Source organism: Erithacus rubecula (genome assembly GCF_903797595.1).
Source record: "Erithacus rubecula genome assembly, contig: scaffold_259_arrow_ctg1, whole genome shotgun sequence".
Classification (NCBI taxonomy): Eukaryota; Metazoa; Chordata; class Aves; order Passeriformes; family Muscicapidae; genus Erithacus; species Erithacus rubecula.
This window is the reverse complement of record NW_027636066.1, coordinates 122,570-142,820: the sequence shown is the minus strand read 5'-3', so window position 1 is coordinate 142,820 and position 20,251 is coordinate 122,570.

Below are 20,251 nucleotides of genomic sequence, written 5' to 3'. Positions count from 1 at the left end.
CAGGAAGGTCCCATCTGGGGTGCCAAATGAAGCGCGGAAAATAAACTTCACAACCTGTAAAGGTGTGGAGTAGGTATGTATTTTATTCAGCGCTGGACGCAGGGGGAGAGCATCCTCCCAAATCCTGCGTACCGTACATGCTTCTAACCTTCTATTTATCTAGGAAGTCCATGCATATTCTAAATCGCCTATACATATTGATTATCTGCCCCGCCTGTTTCCCGCTTCATATGGAGATTAGTTGCATATTCATTGCGGCTGCGTAGTTAATTGAGTCGGTGGTCTTCAAATGAGTCTGTGGGCGGAAAATGATGAAGTAACAGTCTTCCTCACTAGTTGAACTCTTCACCTTGTCTTTTCACGCATGCGCTTTTAGCCTCTTGGTCGTGATATTTTGCAGACTTTGCACTTTTACAAAGAGGGGCCCTTTTCCTTATACATCAGGGGTCTTCTTATCATGCATTCCTTTTCCTTATAAGCACACAGTAACTGATACCTATACATCGGGGGTCTCTTGTTGTACATTCTTTTCCTTATAAGGACAGAGTAACTGAAAACATATGTTCTACTCCTCATTCTATTTAACCCTTAAATCCCCTGTTTCATGTCACTCAAGGTAAACTACAGGAACCATTATTCAGACTGTAACCAACACCCTGAGCAACAGGGTTACAAGTTACATTCTGACCTTGCCTGTGTTTTGGTCTTTATATTACTATACTTTTATTTTCATTTTCCCAGTGAAAAACTGCTATTCTAAATCCCATATCTTTGCCAGGGAGCTCCTTAATTTCCAAGTTATATTAATTTAGAGGGAAGGAGTTTACATTTTCCGTTTCAAGAGAAGCTCCAGAGCTCCTCAGCAGACACCTGTCTGTCAAACCAACACAGTGCCCTGCTGCAGCTCCATCCCCATGGCAGGATCTGCGCTGGATGATCCCCAGGGACCCCCGGTGGGCAGAGCCCCCCTGAGCCCTGGTGCTGCTGATCCGTGTTGGGAAGACACCTGGCTGGGGACTGCACACCCTCCCCGTGGCCTGGATTTTCTCTGCATTTCTCTTTGTCCTTCCCAAACACCCAAAACCAGGGAAAAAATAGAGATGTTAAATACCGACCTGCTTGGGGACACGGGGGGATCTTTCAGGGGATGCGGGGGACGCTCGGTTCCAGGGATTTGAGGGGTTCTGGGAGGGACCTGGGGGTTGCTCAGGGCGTTGGGCACCCCAGTTCCAGCGGCTCTGGCTGTGCTGGGAGACCGCTGGGAGCCGAGGTGGCGCGGGAGGAAGAAGGAGGAGCGGGAAGTCACGGAAGAGAAGCAGCGGGAGGAAGAGGAGGGACACAGGAGGAGCGGCAGGAAGAGGAGGAGCGATTTTGGAGCCACGCGCTTTTCCTGTCTGGTCTCTGCGGTCGCAGCTCCTACGGGTGCGGCAGCATCGCCCCCCAAAATCCCGCATGTGTGCGGGGAGGGGGAGCTCGCCCCAAATCCATCATGGGTGGCTCCGGGAGGGATTTATTTTGCGGTTCAGGGGATGTTTGGATCTTGCAGGAGCGCAAAGCCGAGCTGGAAATGGCTCTTGGCGGGATCTTGGCTGCTCCCATGTGGGATCGCCCGGTAGCGGCGGGGACAGGGCGATATCGGGTCTGGGGATCTCCGGCAGAGCCGGGGGGGAAGGCGGGAGCCCCGGAGCGGGGAGAGCGCAGAGGGGCAATCCCGGAGCCGGGGGACCCCCGGCAGCCTGGAGGGGTGCGGGAGGTTGGTGCTGAGCGGGCTCCGGGCCCCCGAGGCTGAAAGGGGCGCTGACTGTTCCAGCTGAACTTAGGCAGTGCCACCATCAAACCCAACGCGCTCAGCCCTTGTTTTCCCCCCAAACCAGGATTTTCCAAACCTTGGCTGCATTGACAGGAGGAGGAGGCCATGAGGAGGAGTTCAATGGCTTGGGAGCCGCAGGCAGGTGAGGAGGAAGTCAGTGTTCCTTTCCCCCTGTGTCCTGCTCCATCTCCCAGCCCAGCATGGCCCGAGTTCAGCACAGCCCTGGGGGGATCTCCTTGCCCTTCCCTCTGGCACGGAGGCAAATCCCATCCTGTCTTTGTCCTTCCTCCCCCAGACAAGGAGCTGAGCACGGACAGCAGGGAGGACAAATCCCTGCAGCACAGCCTCGAGCAAGAGGCCGTTTGCAGCGGCTCCACGGCGCAGGAATGCAACGGGGAGGAAAAGCCCCCCAGATCCCGCAGCAGGAGGGGCTGCAAACGCACAGCCTGGCGATCCCAGCAGGAAAGAGCTAGCCCGGGCCGGGGAGGCGGCCGGAGCTCGGAGCTGGGGCTGCGTGAGCAGCTTCACCATGGGGAGAAGCCCCACAAGTGCTCGGAATGTGGGAAGGGCTTCAGGTGGAGATGGGACCTGATCAGACACCGGAGAATCCACGCGTGGGAACGGCCCTACGAGTGTGGGGAGTGTGGGAATAGATTCAGTGACAGCTCAAACCTGGCTGTGCACCAGAGGAGCAACATTGGGGAGAGGCCCTATGAGTGTGATAAATGCAGGAAGAGGTTTCAGAGGAGCTTCCATCTCCTGCAGCACTATCACATTCACACAGGGGAGAGGCCCTTCTGCTGCCCCGATTGTGGGAAGAGCTTCAATCGAAACTCCAACCTCATCAGCCACCGACTCATCCACACAGGGGAGAGACCCTACGAGTGTGATAAATGCAGGAAGAGGTTTCGGCGAAGGTCCAGTCTCCTCCAGCACTATCGCACTCACTGGCATGAGAGGCCCTTCTCTTGCCATGACTGTGGGAAGGGATTCAAGAGAAACTCCACCCTCGTCACCCACCGGCGCATCCACACTGGAGAGAGACCCTACGAGTGTCCTGAGTGTGGGAAGAGCTTCCCACAGAGCTCTCACTTGACCCAACACCAACGGAGTCTCCACTGAGAGAAGCCCTGTGAGTGCCACGAGTGCGGGAAGAGCTTTGTGCCCTGCTGCAGCTCCATCCCTATGTCAGGATCTGCGCTGGATGATCCCCAGTGATCCCCGGTGGGCAGAGCCCCCCTGAGCCCTGGTGCTGCTGATCCGTGTTGGGAAGACACCTGGCTGGGGGCTCCACATCCTCCTGGCTCTCTGTTGCTTGGATTATCTTTGCATTTCACTTTGTCCTTCCCAAATACTGACATCCACGTAAAAATAAAGATGTTGAATAAAGACATGGTTGTGCACACGGGAACATATTCCAGGGGATGTGGGGGATGCTGGGTTCCAGGGACATGAGGGTTTCTGGGAGGGACTTGGAGGTTGCTTAGGGCTTTGGGAACCCCAGCCCCAGCGGCTTTGGCTGCACTGGGAGACCCTGGTGGAGGTTCTGGGGCAGCTGATCAAGGACCAATCTTCTCTGCAATCCTCCTCAACAGCGTGCCTCTCCTGAAGCTTGGTCTTCTGGGGGTCTGTACTTGCCTTTGCAGGCTACAAGGGTCCACCAGAGTCCATGCCAAATGTCTCTGCCTGGGGGGGTCTCCTCCATCTCTGTGGGTCTTCTTGAGCTTGCCCTTCTCGGGGTCCGCACCCACCTTTGTGGGCTGCGGCGCATCCAGGGACATCAGATGTCACTGCCCAGCCAGGGGATGCCAGGTGTCCCAGTCTGGGGTTCCTCCTCTGCCCCGAGATCACCCCAGAGGGATACGAAGGTGGTTCAAACCCTGGTTTTTCCTGAAGCAGCTGAAGAGAGATTGCTGGAGACAGTTTTCTTTTTTTCCAAGGATTGTTTATTGTTTCATATCTCAGAGATGTTTTGCCTGGCCAGCAGGGTCTGCTCACCTGGCCAACCATGGTGGAATCTGCCTGGTCAAGGCAAGGCTTATCTTATATAGTTAATACTACGTATTACATGTTTGCAAAACTTTACCAATACAATACAATTTTATTAAATGGTCCAGCCCTGACCCCATGCAATCCAAGAATGCCAACGTGTCACCCAGCATGGATGACATGGAGAAGAAGGAGGAAAAAGTGTCCACCCCCCAAATTCTCCATCTTGGCCACGTGTCCCTTATCATAAACATTCCCAAAAGTCTATTTATCTCAGTTCTAACAATCTAATTTACACTTCACTAATTTTGGTAGCTTGTTTCCATTCCCTCTGGGTTTGTAATTTTCCCCAGGGGTTAGAGTTCAGTGCCTGAGACACTAGGATCTCACTCAGGAGTCTTTGAGACCCTTGCCAGGGGGGGTTTGAGACCCCCAAGGAGGCCAGGGGTATGCCCTGGGCTCCCACACAACCCCCCCAAAATCTCTCGATGCTGCCCCCAAAATCCCAGAATTGCTCAAAACCAGCCCAAAACACAAAAAATCCTAGAAAACTGTCCACAAATCCCATTGAACTGACTCCAAATCCCATACAAATGCCTCAAAAATCCCTCAAAACTGCCCCAAAAATGGCCCTGACCCTGTCCCAAAGCTTCCACCTGCCCCCACTCCCCCAGGTAAGTTCAGCTCAGCCCAAATCCTCCATTTTTTTCCCCAAATCTTCCCTTTTTTATCCCAAATCTTCTTTCTTTTTTTTTTTTTTTTTAATTTTAGATCTTCCTTTTTTATCCCAAATTCTTTTTTTATCCCAAATCCTTGTTTTTTAGCCCCAAAATTCTTCTTTGTATACCACAAGTGTCCTTTTAAGACCCCAGATTTGCCTTTGCACAGCCCAAATCTTTTGTGCATCTCAAATCCCTTTTCCCACCTCAAAATCTCCTTTTCCCACCCCAAATCCCCTTCTTCCACCCAAGGTCCTTTCCTGTCTACCCCAAATCCTTTTTCCCACCCAAAATCATCAATCCCCACCCCAAATCCCCCTTTCCTCCTTCCAAATGTCCTTTTCCATCCAAAATCTCCTATTCCCACCCCAAATTCCCTTTTTAGGTTTCCCCGGGTGTTTTTGGGGTTCCACTGGGATTTTTGGGGTTTTTACCCAGGGTCTCTGCAGATATTGCACCAGGAGCTGCCCCCACCCCAAATGAATCCCAAATCAACCTTAAATCATTCCTAAATGAACCCAGCTGTGTCCCTCAGGGCTGGAGTGGTTTGGGGGGGGGAATTTGGTGGGTTTTACCCCAAAGTTTAGGGAAGGGAGAGGTTTGATCCTAAAGTTTGGTTGGTTGACACCCCAGGGTTTGGGATCAGAGGTTTGACTCCAGAATTGGGGGATCAGGGGCATTTAACCCAAATTTTGGGATCAGGGGTTGGACACCCCAAATATTTCAAACGCCAGAGGTTATGAATTGTGGGGGTTTAACCCAAAGTTTGGGGTCTGGGGGGGTTTGATCCTAAAACTTGGGGTCAAGGGTGTTTTACACCTCAGGATTTGGGGTTTGGGGAGGTTTGACACCAAATTTTGGGGATTTGGAGGATTTAACCCCAGAGTTAGCAGTTAGGGGCTGAGTTGATCCTAAAATTCGTCATCTGGGGGGGGTTGACACCCCAGGGTTTGGGTTTGGGGGGTTTTTGACCTCAGAATTTGGCGATCAGGGGGGCTGAATCCCAAATTTTAGGATCAGAGGTGTTGGACACCCCAAATACTTCAAACCCCAACGTTTGGGGATTGGGGGGTTTTGACCCCCTCAGTTTGGGGTGAAGGTTGAGATCAAAACGATTCACTGGAAACAGCGGCGAGACCGGGAACGGGAACGGGATTGGGAACAGGATCAGAATTGGGAATGGGAACGGGATCAGGATCGGGAACGGGATCGGGAACAGGAATGAAATAGCAATTGGGAATGCAATCGAGTTTGGGAATGGGAATGGAATCAGGATTGGGAAAGGGATCGAGATTGCAAATGGGATAGGGATTAGAAAGGGGAATGAGATCGGGAACGGGAATGGGAACAGAATTAGGGATGGGAACGGGATTGGGATTGAGAATGGGAACAGGAATGGGATGAAGATTGGGAATGGGAACGAGATAGGGATCAGGACCAGTAATGGGATCGGGATTGGAATGGGAACAGGAATGGGATCAGGATCAGGAACAGGACTGGGAATGGGAAGGGGAACAGTAAGAAGATTGAGAATGGGATCAGGAACAGGAATGTGTTAGGGATTGGGAACAGGATTGGGAATGGGAAGAAGTTAGGGAAGGGGAACAGGAACGAGATAGGGATTGGGAACAAGATCTGGGTGCTAAAGCCATGATATAAATAGGTGCCTTGGGTTGGGAAATCTCAAATTGGAGAACCAAAACCAGTACAGGCAGGAACAACTTTTCCTGGCTGGGAACTGGAATTCCAGACCCTGGCAGTGTGAGCCATGCAGCACCGTCCAGACTGGGATGATGGGGACTGGGGTCACATGGACTGGGATCCTCCTGACTGGGACTGCACAGACTGGGACCAGATGGATCAGGGCCTTCCAGACTGGGATTGTACAAACTGGGACCACATGGACTGGGATTGTACAAACTGGGACCATATGGACTGGGATTGTACAAACTGGGACCACATGGACTGGGATTGTACAAACTGGGACCATATGGACCGGGATTGTACAAACTGGGACCATATGGACTGGGATTGTACAAACTGGGACCATATGGACTGGGATTGTACACACTAGGACCGTATGGACTGGGATTGTACAAACTGGGATCATATGGACCATTCTGGCTGCACCAGGACAATGTGAACCGATGGGGCCCTGCCCCACCCAGGGGTCCCTCCCAGTCCCATTTGGGAGCGCAGCCAAAACTCCCCGGAGTGAACGTGGAGGTCTCAGAGCGCTCCCGGTGTCAGTCCCAGTCTTGGAGCAGTCCTGGAGTGCTCCTGGTGCTGAATCTGATTCTGGTGTTGATCTCAATCCCAAAGCAGAGCTGGTCTTGGTCTCAGTCTCAGTCCTATATGGGTACCAGTCTCGGTGCTGGTTCTGTTTTCAGTCTTGGTCTCAGTCACAGTCTCGAAGTGGTTCTGCTCCCAGTGCTGGTTCTGGTGCCGGTGCTGGTCCCAGAGTGCTCACAGTGCCAGTCTCAGTCTCGGTGCTGGTTCCGGTGCCGGTGCTGGTCCCAGAGTGCTCACAGTGCCAATCTCAGTCTTGGTGCTGGTTCCGGTGCCGCTCCCAGTCCCAGAATTCTCCCGATGCTGGACCCAGTGTTGGTGCTGGTCTCAGTCTTGGTCCCAGTGCCAGTTCTGGAGCCCATTTTGGTCTCGGTCTCCATACCAAAGATTTTAGGCCTGTTTGGGTGATTTTAGGATAAACTGGGAAGTTTTAGGTTGAATTTTAGGCACCATTTGGACAATGCTAAGTCCATTTTAAGGATTTTAGACCCCTTTGGTGTGGATTTGAGGCCCCTTTGGCTGATTTTAGGCCAAACCTTGTGGATTTAGGCTGCATTTGAGGCCCTTTTAAGTTATTTTAGGCCAAACCAGGCCCTTTTAGGACTGTGTGGCCCTTTGGCTCCGCCCCTTTCTTTCACTGTTCCCTCTTTTCCCTTGACCCCGCCCCTTTCCTCTCACAGTTCCCGCCCTTTGCTTGACCCGTCCCCTCCCTGTTCCAAACGGGGGAGGAGGAGGAGGAGGGAGGAAGCGGCAGCAGAAGCAGGAGCAGAGAAGGAGCGAATCATCCGCGCTAACCAGGACCTCCGTGAACTCGCAGCCCCCCCGGGACCATCGCCCCACATCCCAGGTGCCCGGGGAGGGGGAGCTCGCCCAAATATCCCGGGGGGGTCCCTGGGTTTGGGGTGTTTTGGGGGTTGCTTGGATCTTGCAGCACTCCAGAGCCGAGCCACAGATGCCCCTTGGGGGGACATCGGGGGGTCCCCGGGAGGTGTTTGTGGGGGTCCCGGTGGCGGCAGAGCCCCGGCGGGGGCGGGGGGATGCGGGTCTCCCCGCAATGGGGGTTGGGCTTCCCGGGCCGGGCCCTGCGAGCTCTGCCGGGGCCCGTGGGGACCGCACGGGGCCGGCGGCATCGGCGGGGGGACACCGGATTGGGGAGCCCCGGGAGAGCCGCGGCTTCCCTGAGCGGGACCCCAGAGAGAGGAGAGCCCCAGAACCCCAAAGCGGGACTCCGAGAGGGGGGAGGGACTCCTGGGATTGCCGGGACCCCGGCGGGGGTGCTGGGGCTGGAGGGGCGCAATGGCCACAAAGGGGTTCGGGGGTCCCGGTGCCGGGAATGGCTGCTCCCAGTATGAGCCCGGTCACTGCCAGTATGATCCTGGTCACTTCCCTTCGGTGCCTGCGGGATCCCTGTTGCTCCCAGTATGAACCCAGCCATTGCCAGTCATTCCCTCTGATAATTCAATTTGCTCCCAGCAGGTTGCCAGTTGCTGCCAGTTCCTCCAGCTTTTGTCCAGTTCTCCCAGTTGCCCCTAGTACAGTCACAGTCACTCTCAGTGTAACAGAGTATGTGTAAGACTTTGCTAATCAAACATTGCTAAATTAGGGAACACGGCCAAAAGACCACTGAGACTTGCTTAAGCAAGATTATGTCTCTAATAACCACAAACATCCTGGATGTGCCCAGTTTGTGGATGCTTGAAAAGAAAGACAGGAAAAAGTCAACCAATGGCTAAGAGATGAAGACCATGGCCTTCCTCCCCTCTACCACCAGGAGCCAGAAACTGGCTGCACAGACACAGAAGGAACGTGAGAAGATGCTGAAAGGCACGGACATGGGAGAAGATGAAAATAACAGAGGGACTGACACGGAGTGGGGTGCGCGCCGTTGGTGGAGCGGAGACTTATTGCTGCTTGCTCAATAAATTCTTTATTGATTCCATTTATTGAAGTTGATCAATTTATTACAGATAAATTTATAACAATGCAGACCTAGAATGGGGACAGGGAATGGGAATGCATTCAGGGACTGGGAATTCTGCACTTGTCATGGGGACAGGGACCTCGACAGGAACCAAGACCTGGAATATGAGACAGGGATAGGGAATGGAATTGGGAATGGGACTAGGAAAGGGAGCAGGGACAGAGAATGTGTTCAGGGACCAGGAATGCCAATGGGAATAATGCAGTGGGACTGAGAATGGGACCAGGTGTGGGAAGGAGACTGGAAGGAGGACAGGGACCAGGAATTTGGCTGATAGAATGGGGACAGGGAGCTGGACGACAAGACTGAGAGCGTGAAGCGAACATGGAATAAGGGACAGGGTCAGGAACTACAGTCTCGAGACCAAGACTGAGAATGGCATTGTTTATGGCTTTAGATCTTCCCAGAGCAGAGCAGCTGCTGGCTGCTGTAAAGTTGTTTCTTGTCAAGGCACGTCAGGCTCCAAAGGCAAAGAGCCCAAGGCTCTCCAGTGCCTGTTCAATCTCTCTGCCATAAAGTCCCGATGGAAGCAGGAGCAGCTCTCTGCTGCAAGAGGTGGAAGCTGCGGCTGGTGCAGAGTCTCCAGAGACAGATGCTCCCTGGCCTTTCTTCTTCTGTTCTTTTCTGCTTCATCTTCCTCTTCTTTTTCTTTCATGTGCAGGTAGTGGTGATGATGATGGTGGTGGAGGAAGAGAGAGGGACGAGAGAGGAGCGAGAGAGAGCTCTGGATCCAATACACAGATTTTTATTGACAAATTACCCAATGAGCCAAAAGCAAGAACCTGAAGCATTTCTCCTAAACCTATTATAATTCTGGTTATTTAATATGAAAGTTTATGCATAACTTGTGCACGTGGCCTATCTGTTTTGGGCCTATCTGAAGTGTATAAAAAATACTCTTACTATATTTTTATTCTGTTTAGAGCTGTGTGTTTGAGCTCTTACTGCAGCTTATTTTTCACATCAGATTCTAAGGGTTTTACATTTTAAGGAACGTAAAATATATTTTTCCTTGCTTCAAACTAAGATATCTACTTCTACTTCATATCTATGCAAACTAATCTTTGTACTTTCTTAAAACAAAAGCACAGACATCTATTTCATGTCTGTGTGGCTTAATGTACTTCAATTTCTAAAATGGTTTTTTATTTAATTCTTGCATTCTGTTCACTCTCCGAGGGACTCAGAGAGGCTTCTGTGTTACACACTCCAGCGCTGGGAATGGGGACAGAAACTGGGAAAGGGACATGGGAATGGAATGAAAACCGGAACTGGGAATGGGAATAGGACAGGGAATGTGGAAATAGCAATTGGAGAAAAAATGGGCATGAAGATGATGGGACTGGGATTGGAAATGGGAATATGGGAACAGGATTGGAAAAGGGAATATGGGAAATGGACAGGAAATATAGAAATGCAAATATGAGAATTGGAGTGGGACTAGGAACACACAGAAAGTAAGAGGACTGGGATTATGAGACTGGTAATATGGGAACAGCAACCGGTCATAGAATAGGGGATGGAGAGAGGGAATGAGAGCAGGAATGGAATCTGGACTTGGATAGGAGCAGGAGTAGGGTGAGATATGAATGGGCTGGGGGCAAGAGGAGTGACAGGGAGGACAGGGAGATCCTGGACATGTGAGAGCGGGAGCTGGGTCAGGGGGACAGTGTCAGGGCAGGGGGTGCTTGATCAGCTGCCCCAGAACCTCCATGAGGGTCTCACAGTGTATCCAGAGCAGTTTAGCCTGGGGTGCACAAAGACAGGAGAACACCCATGTACCTCCCAGAAACCCTGAAATCCCTGAAACCCAGTGTCCCTCACATCCCCTGGAAGATCCCATTATGTCCCCAACCATGTCTTAGCTGACCATCTTGATTTTTACCTGGATGTGGGTGCTTGGAAAGGACGAGGAGATATGTAAATAAAACCCAGGCCAGGGGGAGTCAGGAGGATGTGGAGCCCCCAGCCAGGTGTCTTCCCAACATGGATCAGCAGCACCAGGGCTCAGCAGGGCTCTGCCCACCGGGGGTCACTGGGGATCATCCAGCGCGGATCCTGCCATGGGGATGGAGCTGCAGCAGGGCACGAAACTCTTCCCTCACTTGGGGCTCTCACGGGTCTTCTCTCAGTGGAGACTCTGTTGTGTCTGGTCACATGAGAGCTCCTGAAGAAGCTCTTCCCACACTTGGGACACTTGTAGGGTCTCTCCCCGGTGTGGATGCACCTGTGGGTGATGAGGGTGGCATTTTGTTTGAAGCACTTCCCACATTCGGCACACTCATAAGGCCTCTCATCCAAGTGACTGCGATAGTGCTCGAGGAGACTGGTGCTTCTACGAAACCTTTTTCTGCATTTATCACACTCGTAGGGCCTTTCCCCTGTGTGGATGAGCCGGTGGCTCATGAGATAAGACTTGAGCTTGAAGCTCTTCCCACAGTCAGAGCACCAGAAAAGCCTCTCATCCCTGTGAATGCGAGAGTGCTTATGAAGACTGGAGATGGTGTGAAACCTCTTCCTGCATTTATCACACTCAAAGGGCTTATCGCCAGTGTGGATCCTCTTGTGCACAATCAGGTTGGAGCTGACACTGAATTTCTTCCCACACTCCCCACACTCGTAGGGCCGTTCCCCAGTGTGGATTCTCTGGTGTTCGATCAAATGAAATCGCCTCCTGAAGCCCTTCCCACATTCCGAGCACTTGTGGGGCTTCTCCCCATGGTGAAGCTGCTCACGCAGTCCCAGCTCCGAGCTCTGGCCGCCTCCCCGGCCCGGGCTGGCTCTTTCCTGTTGGGATCACCAGGCTGTGCGTTTGCAGCCCCTCCTGCTGCGGGATCTGGGGGGCTTTTCCTCCCCGTTACATTCCTGCACCGTGGAGCCGCTGCAAACGGCCTCTTGCCCGAGGCTGTGCTGCGGGGATTTGTCCTCCCTGCTGTCCGTGCTCAGCTCCTTGTCTGGGGGAGGAAGGACAAAGACAGGATGGGATTTGACTCCGTGCCAGAGGGAAGGGCAAGGAGATCCCCCCAGGGCTGCGCTGCAGCTGGGGCCATGCTGGGCTGGCAGATGGAGCAGGACACAGGGGGAAAGGGGCACTGACTTCCTCCTCACCTGACTGCAGCTCCCGGGCCATCGACCTCGTCCTCACGGCCTCCTCCTCCTCCTGCTCAATGCAGCCAAGGTTTGGGAAATACTGGTTTGTGGGGAAAACAAGGGCTGAGCGCGTTGGGTTTGTTTGTGGCGCTGCCCAAGGGCAGCTGGAGCAGTCAGTGCCCCTTTCAGCCTCGGGGGCCCGGAGCCCGCTCAGCACCAACCTCCCGCACCCCTCCAGGCTGCCGGGGGTCCCCCGGCTCCGGGATTGCCCCTCTGCGCTCTCCCCGCTCCGGGGCTCCCGCCTTCCCCCCCGGCTCTGCCGGGTATCCCCAGAGCTGATATCGCCCCCTCCCCGCCAATACCGGGCCATCGCTGCATGAGAATGGCCAAGATCCCGCCAGGGCCATTTGCGGGTCGGCTTTAGGATCCTGCAAGATCCAAACATCCCCTGAAACGAAAAATAAAAGCCTCCCGGAGCCCCCCATGATGGATTTGGAGGGAGCTTCCCCTCCCCACTCACCTGCGGGTTCTTGGGGGGGCGATTCTGCTGCTCCCGGGGGACGCTGCGGTCTGTGCGGGCGTGCGGCAGAAGCGCGTGGTTCCAGAATCGCTCCTCCTCTTCCTGCCGCTCCTCCTGTGTCCCTCCTCTTCCTCCCGCTGCTTCTCTTCCGTGTCTTCCCGATGCTCCTCTTCCTCCCGCTCCTCCTCCGCTCCCAGCGCAGCCAGAGCCGCTGGAACTGGGGTGCCCAACGCCCTGAGCAACCCCCTGGTCCCTCCCAGGACCCCTTAAATCCCTGGAACCGAGCGTCCTCCGCATCCCCTGGAAGATCCCCCCGTGTCCCCAAGCAGGTCGTTATTTAACGCCTCTATTTTTTCCCTGGTTTTGGGTGTTTGGGAAGGACAAAGAGAAATGCAGAGAAAATCCAGGCCACGGGGAGGGTGTGGAGCCCCCAGCCAGGTGTCTTCCCAACACGGATCAGCAGCACCAGGGCTCAGGGGGGCTCTGCCCACCGGGGGTCCCTGGGGATCATCCAGCGTGGATCCTGCCATGGGGATGGAGCTGCAGCAGGGCACTGTCTTGGTTTGACAGACAGGTGTCTGCTGAGGAGCTCTGGAGCTTCTCTTGAAACGGAAAATGTAAACTCCCTCCCTCTAAATTAATATGACTTGGAAATTAAGGAGCTTTCTGGCAAAGATATGGGATTTAGAATAGCAGTTTTTCACTGGGAAAATAAAAATAAAAGTATAGTAATATAAAGACCAAAACACTGGCAGGGTCAGAATGCAACCTGTAACCCTGTTGCTCAGGGTGTTGGTTACAGTCTGAATAATGGTACCTGTAGTTTTCTTGGAGTGACAGATGTGGTTTTGTTGAAGCAATGATTTGGAGAAGGGTGTAGTTACTTTAACATCTAGTGGTGATGAAGATAGGCCTGGTCTTCTTCTGGGAATTTAGTGGGAAAGGTTGCTCTGATGTTTCAAATTGCAGATTTTATTTAGATGGGAAATACTTGGCTTTTCTCCTTGGCTGGGGCATCTCCCATAAGGTATAACTCCTTGTGGGGAGGAGTTGTGAGGGATGGGTCATGGAACAGATAAGGAGCCCTGCTCCACCTGGTTTCAGCAGATGCTGATAGAATGTATACTTCTGCTTGCATCTTGCATTCCAACTTAAGATATTATCTACTCCTTATTCTATTACCATCTGCATCATACCTTAATTAATACCTTCTTTCAACTCTGCTATATATTTTTATCCACTGAGATACTTTACAGACAGTTCTCACTTAAGATTCGGTTTTTCTGTGGTACTCAATGGGTTTCTTTATTTTTCTGCATTACCAAGTAAGTATAACTAGGTTTTTGAGAAAAACCAATTATACGGATTGGTTTGCCTTTGCTTGAGGTGGACCAGATCTAAACAGTCTTAAAATACCTTTTATGTGTACTCCAGGGACTTTATCCCCATGCACTGTGTGCAAGGCTTCAGACTGGGCAGGACTTGCTTGAGTGATGGACTCTCAGGTGTTGACTATTGAGGTGGCTTTTGTTAAGTTCATTTCCCAATTTTTGGATGTTTCCCTGCCATGTACCTTTAGGGTAATTTTAAATAGTCTATTGTACAGTTCAACTTTCCTGGCAGCTGGTGTGTGATAAGGGATATGATCTATTTATTCAATATCCTGTTTTTTGGCTGAGGAGTTTCACAGGCTGTTTTTGAAATGGGTCCTGTTGTCTGATGATTCTCTCAGGGGTGCTGTGTCTTTATAGGACTTGCTTTTTTGGGCTTAAGATGGTGTTTTGAGTAGTAGTGTGAGGTACGGGGTGGGTTTCTAATGATCTAGTGGTGGCTTCTACAATTGTGCTCACACTTGCCTTGGGGGGTTTGAGGCAGTGTGATGTAGTTCATTTGCTGGGCTTCTTTATACTTATATTTGGAATACTGCCCCCCATATTAGAGAGGCTTTATGGACTTGGCTTGCTTGATTTTAGCACATGTCTTCCACTTATGGATAACTTGAGAAATGCAATTTATAGTTAAACCTGCTTTTCAGTTTTGTGCCTACTTATAGGTGGCATTTTTGCCTTGATGGCTTGAGGCAGTATGGGCCAGTTGAGCTGGGAACAACTCTCCCTTATGTTGCTGATTTAAATTTATTTGTGACATCTCTATTTTTGCAGCTTGATCTACTTGCTCCTTGTTTTAGTGTTCTTTATTAGCCTGACTTTTGGGGACATGACTGTCTACATGACGGACATTTACAGAGAGTTTGTTTGAGTGGCAATGTTTTTCCACTCATCAGCAGCCTCAATTGGTTTTCCTTTATGTTGATAGCTGGCCTTTTTTTACCTTTCTAGCTCACTCCATAGAGCATTGGTTACTATTTATGATTCAGTATAAAGGTAGAGCTTTGGCCATTTCTCTGTTTCAGCAGTGTCCAGGGCCAGCTGAATGGCTTTGAGTTCAGCAAGTGCACTGGATTCACCTTCTCCTTCAGTAGCTTGTGTGACTCATCGTGTGGGGCTCCCTGCAGCCACTTTCCACTTCTGGTTCATCTCAACCATGAGACAGAAACTGTCAGTGACAAGAGCACAGCGTGTTTCTTGTGCTGCTAGTTGGTTGTATGGTGGAGCTTTTTAGCCTGGGTTACTTGTTTCTGCTCCTTTTTGTTAGTGAGACTAAAGTTTTTATTCTGTGGCCAGTTTTAAGTGTTTTTAAAATTTCAGGGTGATTTGTGTTTCCAATCCAGCCGTGCTGTGTGATGAGAGCAATCCATGGGCTCCATGTGGTGTGGGTGGCGTGGTGGGTAGAGGAGCCTTTTCTTTAAACACCAGCCCCAGCACCGGGAGTCAGGGTGCCAGGAGGAGTTGTGCTTTTGTACTAATTTCTTTTGAGGTGGCTTCAACTTTCTTATTATAGGCGGATAAGATTTTGTTGGGTTTTTGTGGGTTTTTTTGTGAGTGTCGTTTGCTTCAGACTTTGTGTAACTTTGACTCTAGAATTCTAGTGCTCGGCCTCGAGTCTCCCCAGGCACCTTCTGCTAAAGGCTCCAGGACAAGCCATTGTTCTTGGCTGCAGAGTGAAGCACATTCCTCACCTCTGGTCCCATCCTGGCTGGGCTAAGGGCACTGCATGAGCCCTCCCCTATTTCCTTTCCCAGGCCCACACATTTTTGTTTATTTTTTCATTATCCTCCTCATTTAAAATTCTGTCTGTCATTCTCCCTTATTCTCGTATTTCCTCTATTCCTTGCTTTACCTGTAAATTTCTCCCTAATAAGTTGCTGCCTGCCCCAGGAACCAGTGAGACATCTCCCAGCCAAATTGTTGTTCTCCCTCAATTATTATATCTTTAATGATAGGCACTGTGAACTCTTCTCCTTTTGCCCCTGTTACTTGTCCTGTGCTTTATTTATATTACAGCCTTTTGGGGCTTTTAATAGGCAGGCTCTTTCTGCCCCTGTGTCAATCATAAACTCTAATTCCTCGCCCTGGGGACCTATTTTAAAAGTTCCAATGCTCTTTTCTAGTTTTGGGGAAGCATCTGAGGAAGTCTGCTGTTTAAGAAAACTCCTTGTTTCTTGGTATGGCGCTTCTCCTTTAAGGGTAGAGGCGCTTTGGACAGCCGAGTCCATTGTTGGTAAGGGAACAGAGGTTGGCGTTCCCTGGCCTGAGTCCCCCGAGGACGGGGACGGGGTGTGGGCAGGGGCTGCCCCCGGAGCCGCTGACCAGGCAGATCCTTGCGGCAGTACCGGAGCGGGGCCCGGGTAGCGCACGGGCTGTGGCAACCGGAGCGGAGGAGTCCAGCACGGCTGGGCCGGGGCCGGCCGGGAACGGGACAGGCGGGGCGGCTGCGGGACAGGCGGGCGGGAGCGGAGCCGCTGGCGCTGCTGGCGCGGCGCTGGGGCGGGAGCCACGGCGGGAGCAGCGGCGGGAGCGGCGCTGCCTGTGCTGCCGGGCAGGGCCGGGAGCGGTGCCCTGGGGATTGTCCCATAAAGGCGGCAGGAGCGGCGCTGCCGGTGCTGGGGGGATCCAGGGCGAACGGGGCGGGGCTGGGGGAACGGGGAGGCAACATTTCTAGGGGGTCCCAGTTTTTATCTTTGAGTTTCTGATATTTTATAAACTTTTACTCCCGGTGGCTCTTTTTCTCTTATCCAGCATGAAGCATATTCTCCTTCTTCCAGATTAACCGGTTCTTTTGAATTTACAAATGTGTTTAAAGCCTGGCAGATCCAAACCTCAAAAGACTCATATCTTGACCAGAAAACATGGTCAGATCTTATTTCCGTTTTTGCCCGTTCTATCATACAAAACTGAATCGTCTTGACTTTTTCCTTTTCTCTTGTAGAAGGATCACCCTCCCAGTTATCTAACATAATTTCCAAGGGTCTGTCTTCAGGTGTCTCTACTGGCACCTTTTTATCCCCTGTTTCTCCTGAGCCTTTTTTACTATTTTTTTGTCCCATCTCTCAAGATTTTATCTATTTGCCCCAGGCCTATTTCCTACTCCCTAATACTGTAATATTACTCCTCTCTTCCCCATAACAGTGTGTTCCACTTCACTTTATAAAATTAGGATCAATAATCAGTACCATATACAGTTTCATTCATTCACACTCACTCACAACAAGGCACAAACACAAAAATAAGGTACCTCTTACTTTTAAAGGTAGTTCTTAACATTTACTTAGGAGTATAAAACCTTCAAAGCCCAGATGTCTTAGGTCCTTGACATAGCACCAATGAAAGCCCAGGTTTCTTGGATTTTTCTTCATCAATCCAGCAGCTCTTTTTTGTTTCTTTGTTTGTTCCTGTTTCCCAGTGGGTTGTACCAGGAAACCCTCGACTCCCTCCAAGCGGTACTCAGCCCCTCCCATGGGCGGAGGAATTCTTTCACTCTTTTTCTCTCCCTTCGTTTCCTCACTGTCTGAGTGTCTCGTGACACTTCAGACCTGCAGCTCTCGGAAACTCCGCACTTGCTTCGCAGGTCTGGGGTGACCAGCCCACGTCTCACACACACAACACTCATCCCCCCCATCTCCGCCTCCCCAACAATACTTACAATACTTTTTATTGTCAGGCTCTTCGTGCACAAGAATTGTGAGGCTAATGCCATGGTCTTAGGGAGCCCTTTTCCTTCTCCTTTTGCTTTATCTGCCTCCTTTTTGTCCTTCAGGTAGTCCGACCTGCAAACCCCAATCCACACCAGAAGCGGAGCGAGGCCACTGAAATTGGGCGAGGCGCGCCCCTCACTCTGGGACCCCTGGGGTCTTGGAGATGAGGTGTTGATCCCAGACAAGACCCCAACTGTGAAAAACAGGGTTCACTGCTTTGGGAAAATTAAAAGGTTTAATAAAAAGACAATAGGAGACATACATAAAGCAAAGGGTGAAAATGGCCGGGGGCTTGGCATGTTGCCCAGAGCACACCGCTGCTTCGGGAACAACCCTTTAAATACCTTTTACAATCCATTCCTTTGGTACATATTCAGAGACATTCATGCATAGTCAGCTCTTTCTGGGAACTGTTCAGCATGGCCACTCCTTGGGTCTGCCTTTTTAGAGCATGTGTGTTTCTTGGCTTGTGGTTTTATTCTTCTCCTTCTCCCTTTTAATTTGGGTGGTGGTCCCAGCTGGTGAGTGTTGATAATTGTCTTGTCAGCTGCAGGGTCCCCATCACATGTTCACGGGCTGTTATCTTTGACTAAGCTGGTGGTTTAAGCATACTATCTCTAAAAAACTTATGTCTGACTTTCACTATTAACCAAGACTATATCCAAAAAGAAATGCTATTTTAGCATTATACATATAGCATTTATCCCAATACTTGCAAAGAGCCAACAACATGTCATGCATTTATAACACAAATATATTTCGTGTCAGCCCCAAATACCCCTCCCCCCTTCAAAAAAACACACCCAGGATATTTGGGGCGAGCTCCCCCTCCCTGGGCACCAGCGGGATGCGGGGGGCGATGGTCTGGGGGCGAAGGAGCTGCGGATACAGAGAGCGGGGAACGCACGTGGTGCCTCCTCTTGATCTCCTTATCCTTCCTCCTCCTCTGTCTCTCCTCTTCCTCCTCCTCCTCCAATGCCTCCGACCCTCTGGCCTCGTGGCTGGGCCGGGACACGAAGGGAAAAGACCTGGTGACCCCTAAACCCAGCTGGGGGGAGCGGACCTTTGAAAGTGAAAATGGGAAAGGCGTGGGAGAGGAGGGACAGGGGGAAGTGGGACTCACTGAGGGTCCCCCAGTTAACCCCAGGACCCCCAAGCCCCGTCCCAGCGCCCCCAGTTCCCTCTGCACCCCCGGCTGAGTGGGGGGCTCAGCCCAGGACCCGTCGTCGTTCGGGGCTCCCCCGAGTGCAGCGAACGGGAGAGTTCCCGGCTCAGAGCGGCCCCAGCAGAGGAGGGGATCCTGTCCCTCTTTGAGGGCGTTTAAGGCTCTTCAGGCACCTTAGAAGAGAAGTTTTTCTCATTTTGTTTTTTTTTGGGGGGGAATCCCATCACTGCAATGATGCTTTTTCCTCGCCATTTTACGGTGTTTGTGGGGCCACATCCCCAAAGGCCCCTTTTAAGGGGGGATCATGACGGCTTAAAATGACATTTGTAGGGGAGCCCGCACTACAACCCCCTGTAGGGGATGTTTTGCCCCCAGGGTGGATTTTAGGGATTGTCTCTACCATCGCCGCTTTAAAGAGCCGTCAATTGGAAGGCGCCACTGAAACTGCACTTAAAAGTGCAACACCGTTCCCATTGATTCCGGCAGCGGAGCCCCGGGGAGATTGGGGTTCCTGGGAGGTTTTGGGGGTACCTGGGCGATGCCGGTGACAGAACTGGGGACCCCGTGCCGGGTATGAACCTTCTCACTGCGCTCGGGCAGCACCAGAGTGTTCAGGGAGATCCTGGGGGGACCGGGAGGTTCTCTGCAAATCCCGGGGGACCCCAAATGCTAAGGGACCCCCCTGAACTCCCCTCAGCACTGGATCTGCTGCAAGCATCTCACCCAAAACCCTGAGAACTGTGATGAGTGACAGCCTAGGAGTGTTTCTCACTGTCTGCTGCATTGCACAGAACACCCCAGGCAGAGCACGCCAGGAGGGAACTTCCATGGGATTCTTCCACTTCTGGTTTCATCCCTGCCATATTTCCAGAGACATTCATGGCAGGTACGGCACAGGTCATCTGTGAATTCCTCAGCCTCGATCTCCTCAGTTTCCCAGCACCTCTTGGTGACCTGGGCAGCGCCGGCGGCCACCACGAATGTCCCGGATCGCAGCTGGAAGGAGAGGAATTCCCGGCCGTCCTTGGCGAGCCCATGGGATTCGCGGACGCTGGCGTGGGACAGGAGGGCACAGGCGGAAACCTCCTGCAGCAGGGGTTCCCTGAATCAGCAAAAGAGGGAGTAGGGGCTCCTCCGTGCTCCGGAATGGGCGATCAAAGAGTCCCGGGGCCGGGGGTTCCCCTCAGCTCTGGCCGCTTCCCGGGCCCCCAGGAGCGCCCCAGGCCCAGCGCTGGAGCCATGGCGCTGCTCGGCTGCGGCCCCGCCCCCAGCCCCGGCCCCACCCTCTGAGCAGCCTCCGGCCCCGCCATTGGTGCCGCTCTTTCCTGCCAGTCAATAGAAGCCCGAGTGTGCAGAGGCGTCACCGGTCGCCGGGCAGATCCCAGCATTGCCGCCGGCTGCAGAAGGGAAAAGCAAAAGCGCCCGAGGGCAAAAGCAGGGGGAGGGTACGGGGCAATTCCCGGGAATTCCCCTGGATTCCCTCCCGGGATCCCCCGGGACCCTCCTCGGCCGCGCACTGCGGGACCCCCGGGCCGGGCTGTGCTCAGCTCCCGGGGCCTGCGCTCCAGCTCTGCCTGCAACTCGCCGCCTTCG